This window comes from Gorilla gorilla, chromosome X (assembly GCF_029281585.2).
Source record: "Gorilla gorilla gorilla isolate KB3781 chromosome X, NHGRI_mGorGor1-v2.1_pri, whole genome shotgun sequence".
NCBI classification, from domain to species: domain Eukaryota; kingdom Metazoa; phylum Chordata; class Mammalia; order Primates; family Hominidae; genus Gorilla; species Gorilla gorilla.
Genome location: NC_073247.2, coordinates 47,179,853 through 47,203,295, shown reverse-complemented (window position 1 = coordinate 47,203,295; position 23,443 = coordinate 47,179,853).

The window sequence follows — 23,443 nt, the reverse complement described above, 5'->3', positions numbered from 1 at the left end:
ACCCAACACTGGGTAATTTATGAAGAAAAAGAGGTTTAATGGACTCACAGTTTCACATGGCTGGGGAGGCCTCGCAGTCATGGTGGAAGGAAAAGGAGGAGCAAAGTCACGTCTTAAATGGTGACAGGCAAGGGAGCATGTGCAGGGGAACTGCCCTTTATAAAATCATCAGATCTTGTGAGATTTATTCACTATCATGAGAACAGCATGGGAAAAACTCACACCCATGATTCAATTACCTACTCATAGGTCCCTCCCATAACACTTGGGGATTATGGGAGCTACAATTGAAGATGAGATTTGGGTGGGTACACAGCCAAACCATATCATGCCCCCATGATTCAGTCACCTCCCACCAGGTCCCACCTCCAACACTGGAGTTTACATTTTGAAATGAGATTTGGGTGGGGACAACATTCAAACTATATCAGACACCTTCATTTAAATCAGCCAGACTGAATTCATTGTGCAGTGGTGGTTGTTTTTGTTATATCTTTATGTAATGTTGAAATGGCATCTTTTGTCTAGGGTAATACCTGAGGTTTATTGTCTCATGCTGAGAAAATCAAGTATGTGGACACACAAGGAGTGAGGTTAAGAACTGAGCTTTATTAGGCAAAAGAAAGAGAAGAACTCTCTCCTGCAGAGAGAGGGGTCCCAAGTGGGTTTTCTGCTTCTGTGGTGAAATGCAGAGAGTTATGTAGATGAGCCTGAGGAAGCAGCATCAGATTTACATAGGGTGCAAAAAATTGGTTAGACTAGGTGTGCCATTTTCATAAGGTGTTAAAAACTGGTTAGGACTAGGTGTGCCATTTGTATAGGGTGCAAATTTTTGGCCACCCCACCCTAATCTTTTATTATGCAGATGGGTTCTCTGCCTGGCCAGTACTATGTTGCTCATTTCTTTACTGTATGCGTGGTAACAAAAAAAAAGGAAGATGGAGCCTCCATGTTGGATATGTGTGGCTCCCAGGTAGCCCTTTTTTATTGGCACAGCTGCTGACATTCACCTGTCCAAGCTTCCAGCTTGCTTATCTGTTTGCAGCTCGATTTTTCAGGCTGCTCTTTGTTAGAAAAAAATAATTTTTGGGGCTGCTTTTTGTCAGAAGAGGAGCCTTGCCAAAGACTCTTTTACCCTCACTATCTACCTAAATTTCTTTCTATCTCATGTATCATATGTCCCCCCTCAGGAGTGGAAACCCTAACTGGTGTTAGGGGGTGTTGGACGACAAGTCTTTCTGGCTACTGCCTGCTGAAGAGGGGCATTGTGTGGGGGAAAATAGCTAGGGCTCCTCCTTGAGTCAATCAAAGGGTCCTCAGAAAAAGATCTGTTCATGCATAGTTCCATCTGTGGCACCATTTGGTGTTTAATAGTTTCTAGGTGAGAAGAAATAAGTTTTACAAGAAGGTTTAGAATATAGGGTTTGGATATGAGTATTATGATTATCACTATTAGTGGGGGTACTATTGACCACAACCATGACAGTAGAGTTTGTTTGATACCTGTTAGCCATTCCCATGGGTTATAACGCTAGTTACCTCCACCAGATGCCACTGTACTTTACCAGAAGCATTAATACAGAAGCAATATTTTTATTAGATTAAGTGGCATCGGATTGGGTGACTAGAGTAACTTTAATATTAACTTTGGCTAAATCTTTCCCGTAATTATTAATCATTTCCCAACTTACACAGACCATTTACCATATGCTTAAACTTTCTGACTTGTCCTAAACATCCCTCTTTTTAAAGTCAGTTATATTCTTATGGACAAGAATTTACCATACAAGATCCTTTCTTACCTAAAATATCTTTTGTTTATAACCTTCTTTGCATAGCTAGGGTACACGGTTGATATTGTAGGATCTAAAGGGTGTGACATATTACCAAACTCAATAAAAAAGTCCTAGCAGACTCAGTGATAGTACAACTTTCATGTTTACTTCTTGTCTGTAATTATAATCCCTTCCATAAGAATAATAATTAGGCAAAATACTATAGCAATTGAGAGTCTTTGTCCAATATTACATTCTGGAGGTGCTAGAGTATATAACCCTACTGCAAATAGTAGAATAAGTATAACAATTCCCACAAGTGTGGCATAGTAAATAATTTCCATCTAAAATTTTATTTGCCAAGGTATAGAATTTCCTTTGGGGTGCTATTAAGTCACAAATGTTATCTCATGGATAATCAAAATCTCCCTGCAAATATGCATCAAAAAAGTTCTAATACCTGTTGGCAAATTTTGAGAGGAAAAGTAGAAATGACTGAAAGTATCTGCTAAGGTAGGGGTGGGACTGATTAGGATGAGTAGCCCTCACCCATTTACTTACATTTTATAATTTTCAGCTTCTGATCTCCTATTTTTCCTCATTGATATCCAGGACATTCCTCTAGGCTGTCAGGGGTTGCTCCCTCTGCTTTCCAGGCTTTGACTCCAGTGTGATGTATTCAGGAGGTGATACCTGTAACTTACCACAAAGGGGGTTGAAATTAGAACAGTGTAAGGCTCTTCCCAGCTTGGGCTTAGGGAACAGAGAGCTTTCACCAATACCAAATCTCCTGGGTTAAATAAAGGTGGTCCCATTTCTTGGGGTTGGGCTTCTGCTAGTTGTTTTAATTCCTGTTAGAAGTGAGCTAGAGAGTTTACATGCTTAACCAACTCAGGGGTTTCCTGGTCTAATAGAAAATCATTGTTAAGGAAAGGCCATCCATAAGCATTTCTAAAGGGCTCAGACCTAACTTTGAAGGGGTATTTCTTACCTGCAGTAAAGCCTTAGGAAAAAGAGTGACCCAAGGAACGTGAGTTTCTTGGGACAGTTTTCTGAGATGTCTTTTGATAATATTATTTGTCTCCTCTACCTTTCCTGAGGACTGGGGTCTGCAAGCACAATGGAGATGATACTGTATGCCTAGTGCCTTTGAGACCTCTTGTTTGACTGCTACCTTAAAAAAGGGCCATTGTCACTTTGGAGGTACTTAGGTAGATCAAAGCAGGTAGTTATTTCATTAACTAACATTTTTCTTACCTCAGATGCCTTTTCTGTACAGCATGGAAATACTTCTACTCAGTTAGTGAAAGTATCTACCCATACCAGGAGGTATTGGTTGCCCTTTGTTTTTGGCACTTGGGTGAAGTCAGTATCTGCCAGTCCTCCCCTGGATAGCTTCCTATCCTTTGGGTTTGAGAAGAAAGGAGCTGCCTGTTGAGGGGATTATTTTTAGAGTCAGACTTCACAAGCATTAACAACCTGTTCGACTGTTTTTAATAAGTTCTCTCCTGAAAACGATCTGATAAGTTTTATCCTTTCCCAAGAAAAACACTTGGTGAAGGATCTTAAGGACTTTCCATTGGTTGGAGGCTGGCAAGTGGATCTTGCCATCCTCTAACTGTAGCCATTCTGAGGACTGGAAAGTGTACCCTTGAGAGATGCCCTATTCTATCTCTGTAGGGGAGTTTTGAGGCTTAATTTTTCTTATGGAGCCTTCCCAGATTAGAGGGGCTTCAAGTGTGTTGAGACCCTGAGGCTTTCATGCCCCTGACTTGGCTGCCTGATTAGGTAATTTGTTTCCTTTGTCTATTTCATCTGTTCCTTTCTGATGTCCCTTACAATGTATTACTTCTACCTCTGTGGAAGGAAAACTCATGATAATAACCTGTTAATATGTGATCTTTTTAAATTAAGCATTAAACATTTTTGTGAAGAATAATGCTTTTTTATAAACTTAATTATTGTTGGAGTTATACTTTCTTTGGGAAAATTAACAGAGGCTTGGTATGTAGCTCATAATCTATCAATCTTAAAAATTTTCTCTTTGTTAAAGGGGAAATAACAGAGGAATAGTATAATTTTATTTGGCCTGAGCAGCAGTACTCCTTCCTCAATTCACTTCTGGTCTATGTCAACTCTCTTTTTCTCTACATTCCTCCACAAGAACCTTAATTGTCTTGAAATTTTTATAGAACATTCAGTTAGTTCACATGAATTAATAACGCATGCAGGTAAGATTTGATGCAAACAAAGGAGCAGGTGCTTAGAGATGCCTTGAAAAGACACATAACTGGTTTTCTGAGGTAGGAGATACGAAGGTACAGCATACTGCTTTATTGTTTAACATATTTACCACACTTTACCTCACTTTTTCTTCGTATGATAACTCTGTCAGTAGAATAATATATTTTCTGTGCCTTGGATATAGGCTTAACTTTATGACTTGTAAGTAGACATGAATTGGGTCATGTCTAAGGAGAGAAGTTTATGGCCAAAATGTATCTTGCTATTTATATGTTTTTATCAGCCATGAGACTATCAGTATGTTAGGGGTTATGGTCAGTCTGGGCTCTTGAATAAAGTCATATCTGACCTACAATAGGTATGTAAAGTGAGTGAGAAATATACTTTGTTGTGGTATAACTCTGAAATTCTTCAGTTGCAAGTTATGGCAGCAAAATTTAGCCTAAGTTGACTTATAAAAATCATTTTATAACTTTACTTTTATATGCAAACAATTAGTTTTCTTGTATTAATCATTTGTAGATTTTGAAAGTGATATATCTATAGATAACTATAACTATCATACAGATAGAATAATGTTGTATTAAATCTCTATGTGTGTTAAGTTTCCTGGAAAATCATACTCAGTTGTGATTATGAAAATCCTTATTTCATATAAGGATTTCTTAAGTCCAGACATATTTCTTAAGTCCAGTTCAATGAACAGATTACAATTCGCATCTTCATAGCAAATTTCTGGATCTTCTTGAGTACAAAAAGCCCCATATTATTAGCCTAATGTATTTAAAACACAAAACATATACGGAATTATCTTACCTCAATAACACTCAAATAAGGAGAATTAGTTATCTGAGAGTTTAATCATAAAACCAGTGAGTGAAAAATTATTTAAAGGTAAAGAAAACAAAGTTAAAAAAAGAGAGGTATCTCCAATTTGGTAAGACTACATACAAATAGCCAAGAAGTATATGAAAAAGTATTCAACACCACTAATCATCAGGGCAATGTAAATTAAAACCACAATGTGATATCACCACACACTTGTTAGAATGGCTATAGATTTGATCATTACATTGTATGCTCGTATCAAAATATCACACGTACCCCATAAATATGAGCAACTACAATGTATCCATAAATTTAAAAATCTATATTCAATAAAATAAACAAAGAATTTTGTACCAACTTCCTGGCATATTGTTATTTTAAATAGTATTTTAAAAATTGATGTGCTAATTTAAATTCTAGTGTGGCTCAGTAAATTATAAATGAGAAAAAAAGATGAAAGATAACATCTGTTGTTGAGAATGTGGAGAAAAAGGAACCCTTGTAAACGGTGGAAATGCAAATTAGTAGAGCCATATAGAAAATAATATAAAAGTTCCTCAAAATTTAAAAACAGAACTAGCATGTGATCCACCATTTTCACTATGGGTATATGTAAAAGGGAAAGAAAATTAGTATGCTAAAGAAATATCTGCACTGTCTTATTTATTGCAGCATTATTCACACTAGCCAACATATGGAATCAACATAAGTGTTCATCAACAAATGAATGGATGATGAAAATATAGTATAGACATAGAATGAAATATTATTCAGACTCAAAAAAGAAACAAATCTTGTTATTGGCAATGACATGGAGGAACCTGGATGATATTACATTAAGTGAAATAAACTAGGCACAGAAAGAAAAATACCAAATGATTTCACTTATTTGTGAAATCTTAAAAAGTCAAACTCAAAGAAGCAGAGAATGGAATAGTGGTTACCAGGAGTCAAAGAGGGTGGGGGTAAAATGGTAAAATGTTTGCCAAAGACTACAAAATTTCAGGTAGATAGTAGGATTAAGTTCAATAGATCTATTGTACAATATGATGACTATAGTAAATAACAATGTATTGTATACTTGAAAATTGCTGAGAGTAGATTTTATGTGTTCTTACCACACACACACACACACACACACACAAATCCTAAGTATGAGAGGCCCATATGACATCACTGGCATATTTTTTCCAAACATTTGAAATGAAATAAGTACCAATCTTTCACACAAACTTTTCCCAAAAAAATGGAAGAGGAGGAAACACTTCCAAATTTATTTTATTAGGGTAATATTACCCTGATACGAAAGCTCAACTACAACATTCCAAGAAAAGGAAACTATCGACCAAGTATTACTTGTAAATATAGATGCATAAATCCTCAACAAAATACTAGGAAACTGAATCTAGTCACATAAAAAGGATTATTCTCTATGATCAAGTGTGAATTAACTGTGAATGCAAGGTTGATTTAACATTCAAGACTCTATTAGTGTGTTGTACCATATTAATAGAATAAATTCAATAACCACGTGATTATCTCAACAGACATAGAAGCACATTTAACATAATCCAGTATACTTCATGATGAAAAAACCTAAAATTCAACACACTAGGAATAGAGAGAAATTCCTAAAGCTGACAAAGAGCCTCAATAACAACAAAAATCCACAGCTAATTTGATGCTCAATGGTGAAAGATTAAATATTTCCTCCCTAAGTTCAGAAACAATAAATGAATATCTGTTCTTACCACTTCTAGTTAACATTGTCCTGAGAGCTCCATGAGCAAATAGGGGAAAAAATGAAATAATAGACAACCAGATTGGAAATAAATAAGTGCAACTATCTCTACTTGCAGTTAAAATGATCATATATATATATATGTATATATATATATATATATATATATGAACTAATAAATGAGTTCAGCGTGGTCATAGAATATAACATGAAAATACTGAAAGCAACCTATAAATTATTAATAAACAAAAACTGAAAGTAAGAAAATAATTTCTCTTACAATATCATAAAAATAATAAAATACTGAAAGACGCTGAGCAAGACAGTCAAATAGAAGCCTCCAGCAATTGCCCCCCACCACCCCCGGAACAACAAGTTCAACTATCCACACAAGAAAACACTTTCATAAGAAACAAACTCAGGTGAGCAATCACAGTGCAAAAGACACCGAAGAGGGTAGAAAAGACAGTCTTAAACTACATACACCACCCCTCCCATCCCCTGCGGAGGCCACATAAAATGGAGAAAAAGAATCTGTGTGCTTTGGGAGGAAAAGCAAAGCAACTGTGGGACGTTGCATTTAAATTCAGTGCTGCCCTGTCACAGTGGAAAGCAACAAAGGTAAGAATTCAGCTGGCCCCCAAACGGGTTGTATTTAGACCAACTAACCCTAGCCAGAGGAGAATCGTCCATCCCAGCAGTCGGAATCTGAGCTCCAGGTAGCCCCAGGAATGCAAACTAAAGAACTTTAGGGTCCTAAATAAGCTTGAAAGGTAGTATAGGTCACAATGACTGCAATTCCTGGGTGAGTCCTGGTGTTGTGCTGGGCCTGAAGCCAGTGGACTTGGGATGCATGCAGTCCTGTGGGACACTAGTGGAGGTGGCCAAGGGAGCATCTGCATCACCCCTCCCCCAGCTCCAGACAGCACAGCTCACAGCCCCAGAAGAGTGGGAAGAGTAAATAGGACTTTGTCTTGCAATTTGGATACCAGCTGAGCCACAGTAAAGTAAAACAACAACGAGAGTCCTGAAGTCCCCATTCCAGGCCCTAGCTCCCAGATGACATTTCTAGACCAACCCAGGGCTAGAAGAAAACTCACTGTTATGATCATTATGCCCCCAAGTAGATCATTAGGTTAAGTGAAATAAGCCAGGCACAGAAATATTGCTTCAAATATTGCATGTTCTCACTTATTTCTGGGATCTAAAAATCAAAACATTTGAACTCCAGGACGTAGAGTAGAAGGATGGTTACCAGTGGCTGGGAAGGGTTTTGGAGGGATTGGGGGAACATGGGTATGGTTAATGGGCACAAAAGATAGTTAGAAAAAATGAGTAGATCTACTATTTGATAGCACAACAATGAGACTATAGTGAATAATAACTCTATTTTACATTTTAAAATAACTTAAAGCATGTAATTGGATTGTTTGTAACTCAAAGGATAAATGCTTGAGGAGATGGACCCCCTTCTCCATGATGTGCTTATTTCACATCAAATGCCTGTATCAAAACAACTAATGTACCCCATAAATATATACACCTACTATTTGCCCACATAAATTAAAAAATAAAAATAAAAAGGGTATACAAATGGCCAATATATACACAAAATAACACTAAAATACGAGTCATTAAACAAATTCAAATCAAAATCACAATGAAATATTACTTTATACCCACTTACGATGGCTACAACAAAAAAGATAGACAATAACAGGTTCAACAAGAATGTGGAGTAACTAGAATTGTCATGTACGCTATTGTGATGTACCTAAAAGAAATGTAAAAATACCTCCATACAAAAAGTTGCACATGAATTTTCATAGCAGGGTTATTGATAGTAGCCAAAAGTAGAAATAATCCATATGTTCATTAACTAATGAATGGATAAACAAACTGTGGTATATCTATACAATAAAATTTTCTTTGAATAAAATGGAATGAAGTCTATATATATATTGTACAACATTTATGAACCTTGAAAAATTACACTGAGTGAAAAAAGGAAGTCGAAGAAAGACCACATATTGTATGGCTATATTTATATTAAATGCCCAGAAAAGGAAAATAAATAGAAGCAGAATGTAGATTAGTGTTTGTCAGGCTCTGGAGGGAGGGTAGAAGGGGTATAGTACTTCTTTTGGGGGTGACGAAAATGTTCTAAAATTAGTGATGATGGATGCATAATTCTGTGAATATACTAAAAGCCACTAAATTGTATACTTTCAAAGGGTGAAGTTTATGGCGTGTAAACTATATTTCAGTAAGGCTATTATTAAACCAAAGAGAGAAAGAATAAACAGGGCAAAAATTTATTTCTCCATTGTTCATCCTGCTAGGCTCCAGGTTGGTATTGGCTGTGTTTTCTTTCTAAAGCCAAAGTTCATAACAGAGGATTCCTGGTCTTTAGCTACAGGTCTGTTCATGTTCTGACAATCACTCAACCCCTTGTCTTTTAAGACCCACCAGTAGCAGTGGTTTTCAGTTGTAACTATCCCAGGGATTCTCTATCATCTCTTGTTGCAATCTCTTAAACCAGCTTATACATTTATAAACTGTTTCTTCATAAAATTATTTTTAGTCACCTCATTTGAGTGTGGCACCTGTTTCCTGCTGGGCCCCAGATCGATACACCAGGTTAATACAAGTTGAATCCTAACCGGTGGATACACACTCAGTTTGCTGATGTAATCACTTTTGCACTTCCAGGACTAATGACAGATTCTCGACAACAATAATCTATTAACATTTTAAATGGACTGATATATTCTCTAAGTTTGCTGGGTGATATTCTGTATACTCCATCGGCCATGACTGTCCACTTACTTGCCCATTTGCCGTTAGATTTAGGCTTCAGAATATGAGGAGACATCTAGTGGATCATCTTGGAACCAAATGTATTCTTCCTTTGTACAACCTTAGCCTTACTTGCTCATGATGATCAGGGTCCATTTCCCCTGCCAGGATACTGCCTGTTCCTTGCCTGCTCCTTTCTTGGTACAAAAGGCCTGAAACACCTGGGAAGCAGCCACAGCTTTGAAGTTTAATGGGACTCATTTGCTGTGTTCCCTGATAGAAACATTCTCCTCTGATATCTAGGATATCCAGTCCTGTAGAACTTAAAATTATTGGGAGAGGAAGTGCAGATATTCCAAATGGGTCCTTGGAAATGATGGTAAAACATTATTTTTACTCCCCCACCTTGGTTTCCATACCCATGCATTCTACGTATTGTCTCACAATACCATACAATGCTAATAAATTTGGGTTGTATACAGTGGCAAAGGCACTCCACCATCACAGGCTATTGTATTCAAATTAGTACTTGAGCTGCACCTTTAAAATCTTTTCTATTTCTATATCAAACCAACAACTTTTTGGTGATGCAGTAGAAAGTAATATTTGGAGGAAGTCATGGCCATTTGCTGACTGCCTCGTCTCCTTTAATATAAGGTTGATCTCTTGGTACAATGTGAGGCTTTGTAAGATCATGTATCTGTGCGTATTCCCTTGAATAGTGGTCCCGGCTGGTGCCATTTAGGTAGGAAGAAAAATCTCATACCTGAAATATATGTTGAATTTAGCCACAATGAATTACTGCCCTTTCCAAGCTGGAAGGGGTCCAATGTAATCACCTTGCCACCATGCAGTTGGTTGGTTTTCTCGAAGTATGATGATGTACTGGGGCTCAGTTTTGGCCTTTGTTGCTGGCAGGTTGGATGTTCGGCAGACACAGTGGCAAAGCCAGCCTGTATGTTGGAGTGCATGCTGTTGGTTCCAGGGATATTCTCTATTCTACTCTGGTTACTCTGTGTCTTCACTTTGCCAGCTACAGACACTGGATGTTAGAGAATGGCAGTTGATAACTAGCAAAATCATTTAGAAAAACTGGTTGTTAAGTGTATCTTACATGATGCATAGTCTCAAGTAAGCATTAATTTATGATACTAAAACCTTTACCTTTTATGCTCACTTCCATAGCTCCATCCATGTGTCTCTTGCCCAGGCTTCTTTGTCACTAATCTTCCAATTAGTGAATGGACAGGGCACTGATCAACCTGTCAAGCCATCTGCCACTGCCCATGGGATGCTATATTCTTATCTCAGGTTGTTTCTTTCCTAATAATAAAAGAAGACCCATTGAACCTTTTGAAGGACTGCCTATTTGGAGGATTTCTCATAATCATTGATGTTCAAGACCACCATAAAGCAGGACTGTAGGGCTGCAGTAGTTTTTTGTTGCAATTTATCATAAGAAACATATAGTTCATTTTTGTCCAGTTTCCTGGCACAGAAGCTTCTAAACCCCTTGGAATCTCTAAAGTGTAAGTGTCTTTTTGTATGCCAATGAGATGACTGGTGGCTGGGCTCCTGGATAACCTCAATATAGGAGCTGGTTGCCAGGGGAATCAAACATGTTACAAGAGGGCTGGAATTTTCAGCCCCACCACCCAACCTTTAAGCAGGATAGAGGGGCTGGAGGTTGAGCTGATCACCAATGGCCAGTGATTTTACTAGTCATGCCTAAACAATTAAGCCTCCATAAAACCCCTCAAGGAAGAGGTTTAGAGAGCTTTCTGGTTGCTGAACGTGTGGAAATGCTAGGAGGGTAGGTTACCTGGAGAGGTCATGGAACCTCCATGTCCCTTCCCACATAAATTGCTCTATGCATCTCTTCCAGCTGGCTGTTCCTGAGTTGCATCCTTTTATAATAGGCCTGTAATCTGGTAAGTAAACTGTTTTTCTGAATTATGTATGCTATTGTAGCAAATGATTGAACCCAAGGAGGGAGTCATGGGAATCTCTGACTGGTCAGTCAGAAGCACAAGTAACAACCCAAACTTGTGATTGGCACTTGAAATGGAGGCAGTATTGTGGGAGTGAGCCCTTAACCTGTGAGATCTGATGCTATCTTCACATAGATAGTGTCAGAATTAAATTAAACCAGACGATTCCAGTTGGTGTCTGGAGAGTTGGTGAATCGGTTTATGTGAGAAAAAGCCCCACACATTTGGTCACAAACATTTTCTTTGTTGAATATAGAAAATAAATTCCCCTCTACACTCATCTATAAACTACTCTCCCTGACCCTTCTTCTGATAGCTAATCCCAAGGGGCCTCTCGTATGCTGCCATCAGTATGAAATGAGGAAGAGATGCTCATAAAAACAGTAGAAGATAGACCACCTTGTTGGGAAGTTTACTTGTGTATTCATCTCTGCTCATGTCCAATCCTTCATACACCACTTCCATTTATTGTAGAATGCTCCTAGACCTGCTTTGCCTTATGACTTGGTGGGTCTGACAGAAGCAGTATAATTTAACCAATTATGGATACATGGTCACTTGATATCCCTTTGCACCAACACACGTCTCAGCACTTAGCAAATGGAGTATCCACTGGATTTTCTATTGGAATATAGCCTGCTGGTGGATCTCCTGGCCTTATGTAGTGTATCATTCTACAATCATGGGTAGTCTCCCAGATTCTTCTGGAAAATGTTTTCTAGGTCCTAAGACTTTTTTATATCATAGTTTCTTTCCTCTATTAGCACATCCAGCACTCTTCCTCCTGTATTATGTTGTGACTGAGACTTAGTTGTTTTCTGGAGATTAAAAAGGAGTTGGAATATATCCTGAAAAAGGCTTATGTTGAAAGCAAGGCAGAAAGTGGGGGCACAAGGTGGCAATGAGAATTTGCTGAGAGAATTCGCTTCTGCAAGCCCAAAAAGTTTAGGGAAATCTGAGGACTCAAGAATGTCAAGTAAATTAACCTAGATTGTTCCCATCTCAAGTCTCAGGCTCTTACTCCTTCCCAATCTGGATACTAGTATAGCAGATTTGCTGGCTGAGAATTTAGCCTTTTCTTGCGTTCTGCTACTCTTAATTATGTTCTTATCTGATTCTCAGGGTTTTCTGTAAGAATGAGACTATATTCATATGTTGGTAAAGAAGTGCTCACTTGCTACCTTAAACTGGTGATCCCTACTCAGCTTTTTTTTGATTTTCACCAGTGCATTGGTTAACAACCATCTAGTTTCATAGTGCTTATATAATTATTACTTCTACAGAAATTCTCAAAATCTGATATATTACATCTTCTAGTATAGAAGTCCCCAATCATTTTGGCACCAGGGACAAATTTCGTGGAAGACGATTTTTCCACAGACTGACTGGATGACAGAAGGGGTAGGGGGAATGGTGGGGATGGTTTCAGGATGAAACTGTTCCATTTCAGATCATCAGGCATTACATCAGGAATTAGTTAGATTATCATAAGAAGAGAACAACCTAAATCCTCTGCATGCACAGTTCACAACAGGGTTCACGTTCCTACAAGAATCTAATGCTGCCACTAATCTGACAGGAGGCTGAGATAAGGCAGTAATGCTCTCTTGCCCATTGCTCACCTCCTGCTGTGCAAACTGGTGCCTAACTGGCCACAGACCAGTACCGGTCCAAATCCTGGGGTTTGGAGATCCCTGTTCTAGTACATTCCCTTCCACCATTTTATCTCATTTTACTGTTGATAAGATTGCAACAGTCACACTGCTACATTGTGTCAGAAGCTATCAGTATTCCAAGTACCACTAGTGAAGTGGTCTTCATTGCCAGCTGACCAGCAGGTGATCCACTGCCAAGTCCTATTTTCAAATCTTCTTCAGATCACTCATGGCACGAACTATCTAGACTTGATTCTCTGGGAAACAGACTTTGAGGTGGATTTTTGCATGCCAAGAATGTTCTCAAGCATAATATCTGTAAGGAGTGAAGGAAGCAGGATATAAAGCAGAGAAAAAAAAGGCTGAAGTATGATACTCTTGCAACAGAGGCCTTGACTGATCCCATACAGAGTGCTCAAGCTGCCATTGCCTTCAAGGATATCTTAAATTGAGGGAATGAGACTCACCTTCATATCCCTGCATTGACCATCCACTGGATGTGGGTTGCCACTGGGGAGGGGGAATGACTGGATGTGACTTGCCATTGGGTGAGAGGTTTTCCTATGGCTGAAGGAAATTTTGGAGAAAGGACTCAGATGAGTGTTTGTAGCTACAGTCACTCCTGACAGCCATGGGTGTGAGTATCTCAGTCCTGAAGGATAGGCATAGATGGCATACTACTGCATTCACTGCAGGTTCTATGAAGGATCAGCATCTATGAACCTCTTAGGAACATTTAAGAAATGCGTTCTCCAATTCTGGCTTATGTCCGTACTCAAAGCTGTTATGACAGTTAGCAAATACACCATAATCAAGTGGGATTTATCCCTTCAATGCAAGGATTGTTCAATATATGCAGATCAATAAACTTGATGCAGCACATCAACAGAATGAAAGACAAAAACCATATGATCATTTCAATATATGGAGAAAAAGCAACTGATAAAATTTAACAACCTTCACGATAAATTAGGTATAGAAGAAAAGTATCTCAACAAAGTGAAAAGCTTTCCATATGTGACAAGCCCATAGCTAACATCATATTGAATAGGGAAAAGCTGAAAGCTTCTCCTCTAAGAACTGGAACAAGACACAGATGCCCACTTTCACCACTTCTAATCAACATACTACTGGAAGTCCTAGACAGACCAATCAGGCAATGGAAAGAAATAAAAAACCTCTAAATTGTAAAAGTAAAAGTCAAATTGTCCCTCTTTGCTAATATGGTCTTATATCCAGGAAAACCTAAAGACTCTACCAAAAAACTATTTGATTTATAAATGAACTCAGTAAAGTTTCTGAATACAAAATCAATATACAGAAATTAGTAGAATTTTCATACATGAATAATGATCCAGCCAAGAAAGAAATCAAGAAGGCAATTGCATTTACAATAACCACAAAAATATAAAATACCTAGGAATATATTTCAACAAGAAGGTGAAAGATCTCTACGGGAGAAATAAAAAAATACTGATGATAGAAATTGAGGATCACACAAACAAATGGAAAAACATCTCATACTCATGGATCAAAATAATTAATATTAAAATTGTGATATTGCCCAAAGCAATCTAAAGATTCAATGCAATCCCATCCAAATACCAATACCACATTTTTTACAGAGTTAGAAAAAAAATCCTAAAATTTATACAGGAAAAAAAGAGCAAAAAATTCAAAGGAATCCTGACCAAAAGAACAAATCTGGAGGCATCATGTTACCTGATTTCAAAATGTATTACAAGGCTGTAGGAACCAAAAGAACATGGTATTGGTATAAAAATAGACACATAGACCAATGGACCAAACTAATGGAAGAGAATAGAGAATCCAGACATAAAGCACATATTTATAGCCAATTGATCTTTCACAAAGCTGATAAGAACTTACATTTGGAAAAGGGCATTCTATTTAAGAAATGGTACTTGTAAAATTGGATCACCACATGCAGAATAAAACGTGACCCTTATTTCTCATCATATATAAAAATCAAGTAAAAATAGATCAAAGACATAAAGGTAAGGCCCAAAACTTTTAAAATACTGGAAGAAAACCTAGAGAAAATTCTCCTGGATGCTGTCTAGGCAAATAATGTATGACAAGATGTCAAAAGCACATGCAACGAAAACCGAAATAGATAAATGTGTTTAATTAAACTAAAAAGCTTCTGAATGCTAAAAGAAATAATCAGCAGATTAGAGACAACCTGTTGAATGGGAGAAAATGTTTGCAAATGATTCATCTGACAGGGGACTATTTTCCAGAATATACAAAGAACTCAAACAATTCAATAGGAAATACCAAGTAATTCCATTAAAATGTGGTCAAAGAACATGAATAGACATTTCTCAAAAGAAGATATACAAATGGTCAACAGATATATTAAAAAATTCTCAAAATCAGTAATCATCAGAGAAATGCAAATCAAAACCACAGTGAGATATCATCTTACCCCAGTCAGAATGGGTATTACCAAAAAGAAAAAGATATAGACATTGGTGAGAATGCAGAGAAAAGGGAACTCTTATATATTGTTCGTGGGAATGTAAACTAGTACAGCCACTATGGAAAACAGCTGGAGATTTCTCCAAAAACTAAAAATAGAATTATCATTTGGTCCAGCAATTTCACTACTGGGTATCTAACCAAAGGGAAGGAAATCAATATATGAAAGGGAAATCTGAACTCATATGTTTATTGAAGCACTATTTACAGTAGCAAAAAGATGAAATCAACCGAAGTGTTCAGCAACTGATGAATGGATAAAGGAAATGTGGTATATATACACAATGGAATACAATTCAGCCATAAAAAAGAATAAAATTGGAAGGAGCAGGAGAAGAATAATTGAATAGAAGTCTCCATCAATTATTCTCCCTGCAGGAAAACCAAATTTGACAACTATCTATACAAAAACCACCTTCATAAATCATAAATCAGGTGAGCAATCATAGTACCTGGTTTTAACAACTTCATATCACTAAAAGAGACACTGAAGAGGGTAGAAGAGACAGTTTGAATTGCTAACAACACTGCTCCCCAGTCCTCTGGTAGTGGCCCATGTGGCACAGAGAAAGAATCTGTGAGTTGGGGGAGGGAGAGCACAGTGATTATGGGGACACACGGCAGAACTCAGCAGCACCCATGGAGGGAGCATATAGACTAGCCCCAGCCAGAGGAGAATTACCTATCCCAGAAGTTGGAACTTGAGTTTCAGCAGCCTTGTCATTGCAGGCTAATGTACTCTAGGGCTCTAAATAAACTAGAAAGGCTGTCTAGGCCACAAGGCCTGCAACTTCTAGGCAAGTCCTAGTACTGTACTGGGCTCAGAGCCAGTGGATTTAGGGATCACATAACCCAGTGAGATATCAGCCTAGGCAGATTGAGTGCTTGCTCCACCCCTCCCACAACACCAGACAACACAGCCTACAATAACAAAAGAAATCCCAACTTCACACTCGAGAAGAGGAGAGGAAAGAGTAAAGATGACTTTGTTTTGCAACTTAAATACCAGCTCGGCCACAGTAGGATAGGGCACTGGGCAGAGTCATGAGGCCTCATTCCATGCCCTAGCTCCCAGATGACATTTCTAGATCCACCCTAGAATGTAATGCACTGCCTTGAAGGGAAGGACCCAGTCTTGACAGGGTTCAGCACCTGCTGACTTAAGAGAACTTGAGCCCTGAATAATCAGCAACTATAAGGAGGTAATCTATGCCTTGAGCCTTGGGTGAGACTCTGTGTCGTGCTGCATTTAGGTGTGACCCAGCATATTCACAGCTGTGGTGGCCTCAAGGAAAGACCTTTTTCTGCTTGAGAAAAGAAGAGGGAAGAATAAAGGGGACTTTGTCTTGCAACTTAGGTACGAGCTTGGACAAAGTGAGGAAGAGCACCAAGTGGTCTCTAGGAGTCCCCAATTCCAGGCTTTGGATCTTGGATGGAATTTCTGGACATACCTTGGCAAAGAGGGGAGTCAATTGTCCTGAAAGGTGAGTCCCAGGCCTGGCAGAATTCACCACTAGCATATTGGAAGCCATTTGGCTTTAAATGAACATCACGGGTATGCTGTCAGTACTCCCCCATAGGCCTGTGGTGATGGTGGACACAAGGAGACACTCCTTTGCCTGAGGAAAGGGGAGGGAAGAATGGGAAGAACCATGTCTTCTGGTTTCAGTTCCAGATTAACCACCGTGGAAAAGAGCACCAGATGGATTTGGGGGATTTTCTACTCTGATCTCTGGCTCCCAGATGGCATCTCTGTACCCACCCAGGGCCCCAGGGAACTTTCCACCCTGAAGGGAAGGACATAAGACTGGCTTCATGATCTGCTGATTATAGAGTGCTACAGCCTTGAGTGAACATAGGTAGTAACCAGGTAATGGTTATAGCAGCCTTTGACAAGACCCAGTGCTCTGCCGGCTTCAGGTCTGACCCAGCACAATCCCAGCAGTGGTGGACACAGCCGTGCTTGTGTCACTCCTTCGCCAGCACTAGGTAGCTCAGCACAGAGAAAGACTCCATTTGTTTGGAATAAATTAAGGGAACAGAACAGGAGTCTCTAACGGGTAATCCAGAGAATTCTCCCAAATCTTATCCAAGACCACCAAGGTGGTACAACTACAAGTCTGCAAAGACTACAGTGTTATTGGGCTTGGGGTAATGCAGATAAGACTACAATGAAAAAACATTGGATTATAACACCAAAGTCCCATTGAATACCTGGAAAACCTTCCCAGCAAGGATGCATACAAACAAGCACAGATTGTGAAGACTACAATAAACATCTAACACTTCAATGCCTGGAAACTGGTGAACATCCACAAATATCAAAACCATCCAGGAAAACAGGACACCAACAAACGAACTAAATAAGACACCAGGGTTCAATCCCAGAGAAACAGATATATGTGATCTTTCCGACAGAGAGTTCAATATATCTGTGTTGAGAAACTCAAAGAAATTCAAGATAACACAGAGAAGAGATTTAGAATTCTATCAGATAAATTTAACAAAGAAATTAAAATAACTAAAAATAGTCAAGCAGAAATTCTGGAGCTGAAAAACGCCACTGACATACTGAAAAATGCATTGGTCTTTTAATAGCAGAATTGGTCACGCAGAAGAAATAATTAGTGAGCTTAAAGACAGGCTATTTAAAAATATAGTCTACATATTTAAAAATATATAGAGGAGACAAAATAAAAAAGAATATAAAACAAAGAAGCATGATTAAAAGATCAAGAAAATAGCTTCAAAAGGGCAAATATAAGAGTTATTGGCCTTAAACAGGAGGTAGAAAGAGATAGGAGTAGAAAGTTTATTCATTGGGATAATAACACAGAACTTCCCAAATCTAGAGAAAGATGTCAATATCCAAGTACAACAAAGATATAAAAAACCAAGAAGATATAACCAAAAGAAGACTATCTCAAGGCATTTAACAATCAAACCCCAAAGGGTAAGGACAAGGAAAGATTCTAAAAGCAGCAATAGAAAAGAAACAAGTAACATACAAAGAAACTCCAATATGTCTGCAAGAAAACTATTCAGTAGAAACTGCATAGTATAGTCCAGGAGAAAGTAGCATGTCATATTTAAAGTGCGGAAGCAGAACAACTTTTACTCTAGAAAAGTATATCTGGTAAAAAAATTCCTTCAAATATAAAAGAGAAATAAATACTTCCCAGACAAACAAAAGCTGAGAGATTTCATGAACATTGGATCTATCTTACAAGAAATGCTAAAAGGAGTTTTTCAATATGAACAAAACTTTGCCAATAAGCAATAAGAAATCATCTGAAGGTCCATAACTCACTGGTAATAGTAAGCATGCAGAAAAAAAGAATATTATCACACCAAAATTGTGATGTGTAAATGGCTCATATCTTAAGAAGAAAGACAAAAAAATGAAATGATCAAAAATAACTAAACAATTTGTCATGACGGAGACAGTACAATGAGATACAAATAGAAAAAAACAAAAACTTAAAAAGCAGGGAGACAAAGTTATAGAGTTTTTATTTGTTTTCTTTTTGCTTGTTTGTTTGTATATGCAATCAGTGTTAAGTTGCCATCAGTTTTAAATAATAGGTTATAAGATGCTATTTGCAAGTCTATGGTAACCTCAAACTAATAAACATACAGTGGATACACAAAAAATTAAGAGAAGCTAAATCATATCATCAGAGAAAATCATCTTTACTAAAAGGAAGACAGGAAGGAAAGAAAGAAGGAAGAGAAGACCAGGAAACATCCATAAAACAAATAACAAACTGGCAGAAGTAAGTCCTTACTTATCAATAATAACATTAAATGTCAATGAAATGAACTTTCCAATCAAAAGACATAGAATGGCTAAATGGATACAAAAAAAACAAGACCGAGTGATCTGTTGCCTACAAGGAACACATTTCATCTATAAAGACACACATAGACTGAAAATGATGAGATGAAACATTTGCAACAACATGGATGGAAGTGGAGATTATTTTGTTAAGTGAAATAAGCTAGGCACAGAAGACAAACATTACATGTTCTCATTTATTTTGGGGATCAAAAATCAAAACAATTGCACTCACGTACATAGAGAGTGGAAGGATCGTTACTAGAGGCTGGGAAGGGCAGTGGGGAGCTGGGGGGAGGTGGGGGACAGTTAATGGGTACAAAAACAGAAATAATGAATAAAAACTACTGTTTGATAGCACAACAGGGTGACTACAGCCAATAATAATTTAATTGTAAATTTTAAAATAAAGAGTATAATTGAATTATGTGTTGGTTTGTTCTCACACTGTTATGAAGAATTACCTGACAATGGGTAATTTATAAAGAAAAGAGGCTTAGTTTCCTCACAGTTCCACAGGCTGTACAGAAGGCATGGCTGGGGAGGCCTCAGGAAACTTACAATCATGGCAGAAGGGCAAAGGAGAAGCAAGCACGTCTTACCATGGTGGAGCAGGAAAGAAAGACCAAAGGTTGAAGTGCTACATACTTTTAAACAACCAGATCTTGTGAGAACTGACTCAATATCACGAGAACAGCAAGGGGGAAATCTGCTGCCATGATCCAATTACCTCCCACCAGGTCCCTCCCCCAACATTGGGAATTACAATTTGACGTGAGATTTGAGTGGGAACACAGAAGCAAACTATACCAGATTGTTTGTAACTCAAAGGATAGATTCTCAAGGGGAGGTAGCCATCCCTTTCTCCATGATACCCCTTTTTCCATGGCATGCTTATTTCACATTACATGCCTCTATCAAAACATCTCATGTACTCCATAAATATACACACCTTCTATGTACCCACCTATATATATATATATATATACACCATGCTAATGGAAACAAAAAAGAGCAAGTTTCACTATACTTATATCAGACAAAATAGATTTCAAGACAAAAACTATAAGAAGAGACAAAGAAGGTCACTATATAAGATAAAGAGGTCAATTTAGTCAGAAGTTGTAACTATCGTAAAAATATATATGCACCTGACACTGGAACAACCAGATATATAAAGCAAATATTAGAGCTAAAGAAATAGATAGATCCCAATACAGTAATAGCCAGAAACTTCAACACTCAACTTTCAGCATTAAACATATCATCCAGAGAGAAAATCAACAAAGAAACATTGGGCTTAATCTGCACTATAGATAATATGGACATAATTGATATTTATGGAACATTTCTTTGACTGGCTGCAGAATACAAATTCTTATCTTCAGCACATGGATCATTCTAAAGGATAGACTATATTTAAAGCCACAAAGCAAGTTTTAAACCATTAAAAAAAATTTAAAACACCAAGTATCTTTTCTGGCCACAATAGGATGAAGCTAGAAATAAAAAACAAGAGGAATTTTGGAAACTGTATAAACACATGGAAATTAAACAATATGTTCCTGAATGACCAGTTAGTCAATGAAAAGATTAGGAAGAAAATTGAAAAATTTTTGAAGCAAATGATAATGGAACACAAAATATTAAAACCTATGTGATACAGCAAAAGCAGTACTAAGAGGGAAGCTAATAGCTATAGGTGCCCAAAATGAAAAAAAGGAAAAGCATCAAATGAGCAACCCAACAATGTATCCTAAAGAAACAGAAAAGCAAAAGCAAACCAAATCCAAAATTAGTAATAGATAAGAAATAATAAAGATGAGAGCAGAATGAAATCGAAGTGAAGAAAACAATAAAAAAGATTAATGAAGCCAAAAGCTGGAATTTTGAAAAAATAATCAAAATTAACAAACTTTTAGCCAGACTAAGTGAAAGAGAGGGAAGACCCAAATACATAAAATCAGAGATGAATAAGGAGACATTACAACCAATAACACAAATTCGAAGGCTCATTAGAGGTTCCTATGAGCAACTCTATGTCAACAAATTGGAAAACCTCAAACAAATGAATACATTCTTATACATATACAATCTACTAAAATTGAACTATGAAGAAATCAAAAACCTGAACAGACCAATAACAAATAATGAGATCAAAGCCATAAAAAGAGTCTCCCAGCAAAGAAACTCCCAGGATGCTATGGCTTCACTGATAAATTTTATTAAACTCTTTAAGAACTAAGGCGAGGGATAGCATTAGGAGAAATATCTAATGCAAATGACGGGTTGGTGGGTGCAGCAAACCACCATGGCATGTGTATACCTGTATAACAAACTTGCACGTTCTGCACATGTATCTCAGAACTTAAAGTACAATAAAAAGAGTTAAATTACCTTGGGGGGGAAAAAAAGCTAATACCAATCCTACTAAAAACTATTCCAAAAAATAGAGGCAGAAGGACTACTTCCAAACTCATAAGTCCAGAATTACTCTTGTAGCAAAACCAGAGAAACATCAAAAACAGGAAAACATTAGCCAATATGTCTGATAAACACTGATGGAAAAATCCTCAACGAAATACTGGCAGTCTGAATTCAACAACAACACATTAAAAAGGTCATTCATCATGAGGGAGTGGGATTTATCCCTGGGATGCAAGGATGATTCAACATATGCAAATCAATCAATGCCATACATCATATAAACATAATGAAGGATAAAAAGCATATGATCATTTCAATTTATGCCAAAAACTCACATGATAATATTCAACATCCCTTCATGATAAAAGTCATTGAAAAACCGGGTATAGAACGAGCATACCTCAACATAATAAAAGCCGTATATGACAGACCCACTGTGGAAGGATAGTTACTAGAGGCTGGGAAGGGCAGTGGGGAGCTGGGGGGAGGTGGGGGATGGTTAATGGGTACAAAAACCAGAAATAATGAATAAGAACTACTACTTGATGGCACAACAGGGTGACTACAGTCAATAACAATTTAATTGTAAATTTTAAAATAACTTAAAGAGTATAATTAAATTGTGTGTTGGTTGGTTCCCACACTGTTATGAAGAACTACCTGACAGTGGATAATTTATAAAGAAAAGAGGCTTAGTTTCCTCACAGTTCCACAGGCTGTACAGAAGGCGTGGCTGGGGAGGCTTCAGGAAACTGTATCATACTGAATGAGGAAACACAGAAAGTCTTTCCTCTGAGATCTGGAACACAACAAGGATGTAAACTTTCACCCTGTTACTCAGCAGAGTGAAACACATAGTACTGGAAGTCCCAGCTGGAGCAACAGAGAGGGGATATAGTACTGGAAGTTCCAAGGTACTGGAAGTCCTGGCTAGAGCAATCAGAGAGGGGAAATAAATAAAGGGCATCACAATTAGAAAGGAAGAAGTCAAATTTTCCTTGTTTGCAGATGATATGATCTCATGTTTGGAAAAACCTAAAAACTCCACAAAAAACTATTAGAACTGATAAACAAATTCAGTAAAGTTGCAGAATACAACATCGACATACAAAAAATCAATGGCATTTATATATGCCAACAGTGAGCAACCTGAAAAGAAAATAAAGAAAGTAATACCATTTACAATAGCTACAAATAAAATAAAATTCCTAGGAATTAGCTTAACCAAAGGAGTGAAAGATCTCTCCAATAAAAATTACAAAACATTGATGTAAGAAATTGAAGAGGACACCAGAAAAATGGGAAAATATTCCATATCCGTGGATTGGAAGAATCAATATTGTTAAACTGTCCATACATCTACATATTCAATGCAATCACTATCAAAATACAGAAATAAAAAAAATCCTAAAACTTATATGGAACCACAGAAGACCCAGAATAGCCAAAGCTGTACTAAGGAAAAAGAAGAAAACTGAAAAAGCCACATTATCTGTCTTCAATTTATACTACAGAACTATAATAACCAAAATAGCATGTTACTGGCATAAAAACAGACACATAAACCAATAGAACAGAATAGATAAATCAGAATCAAATCCATACGTATAAGTAAACTCATTTTTGACAAAAGTGCCATG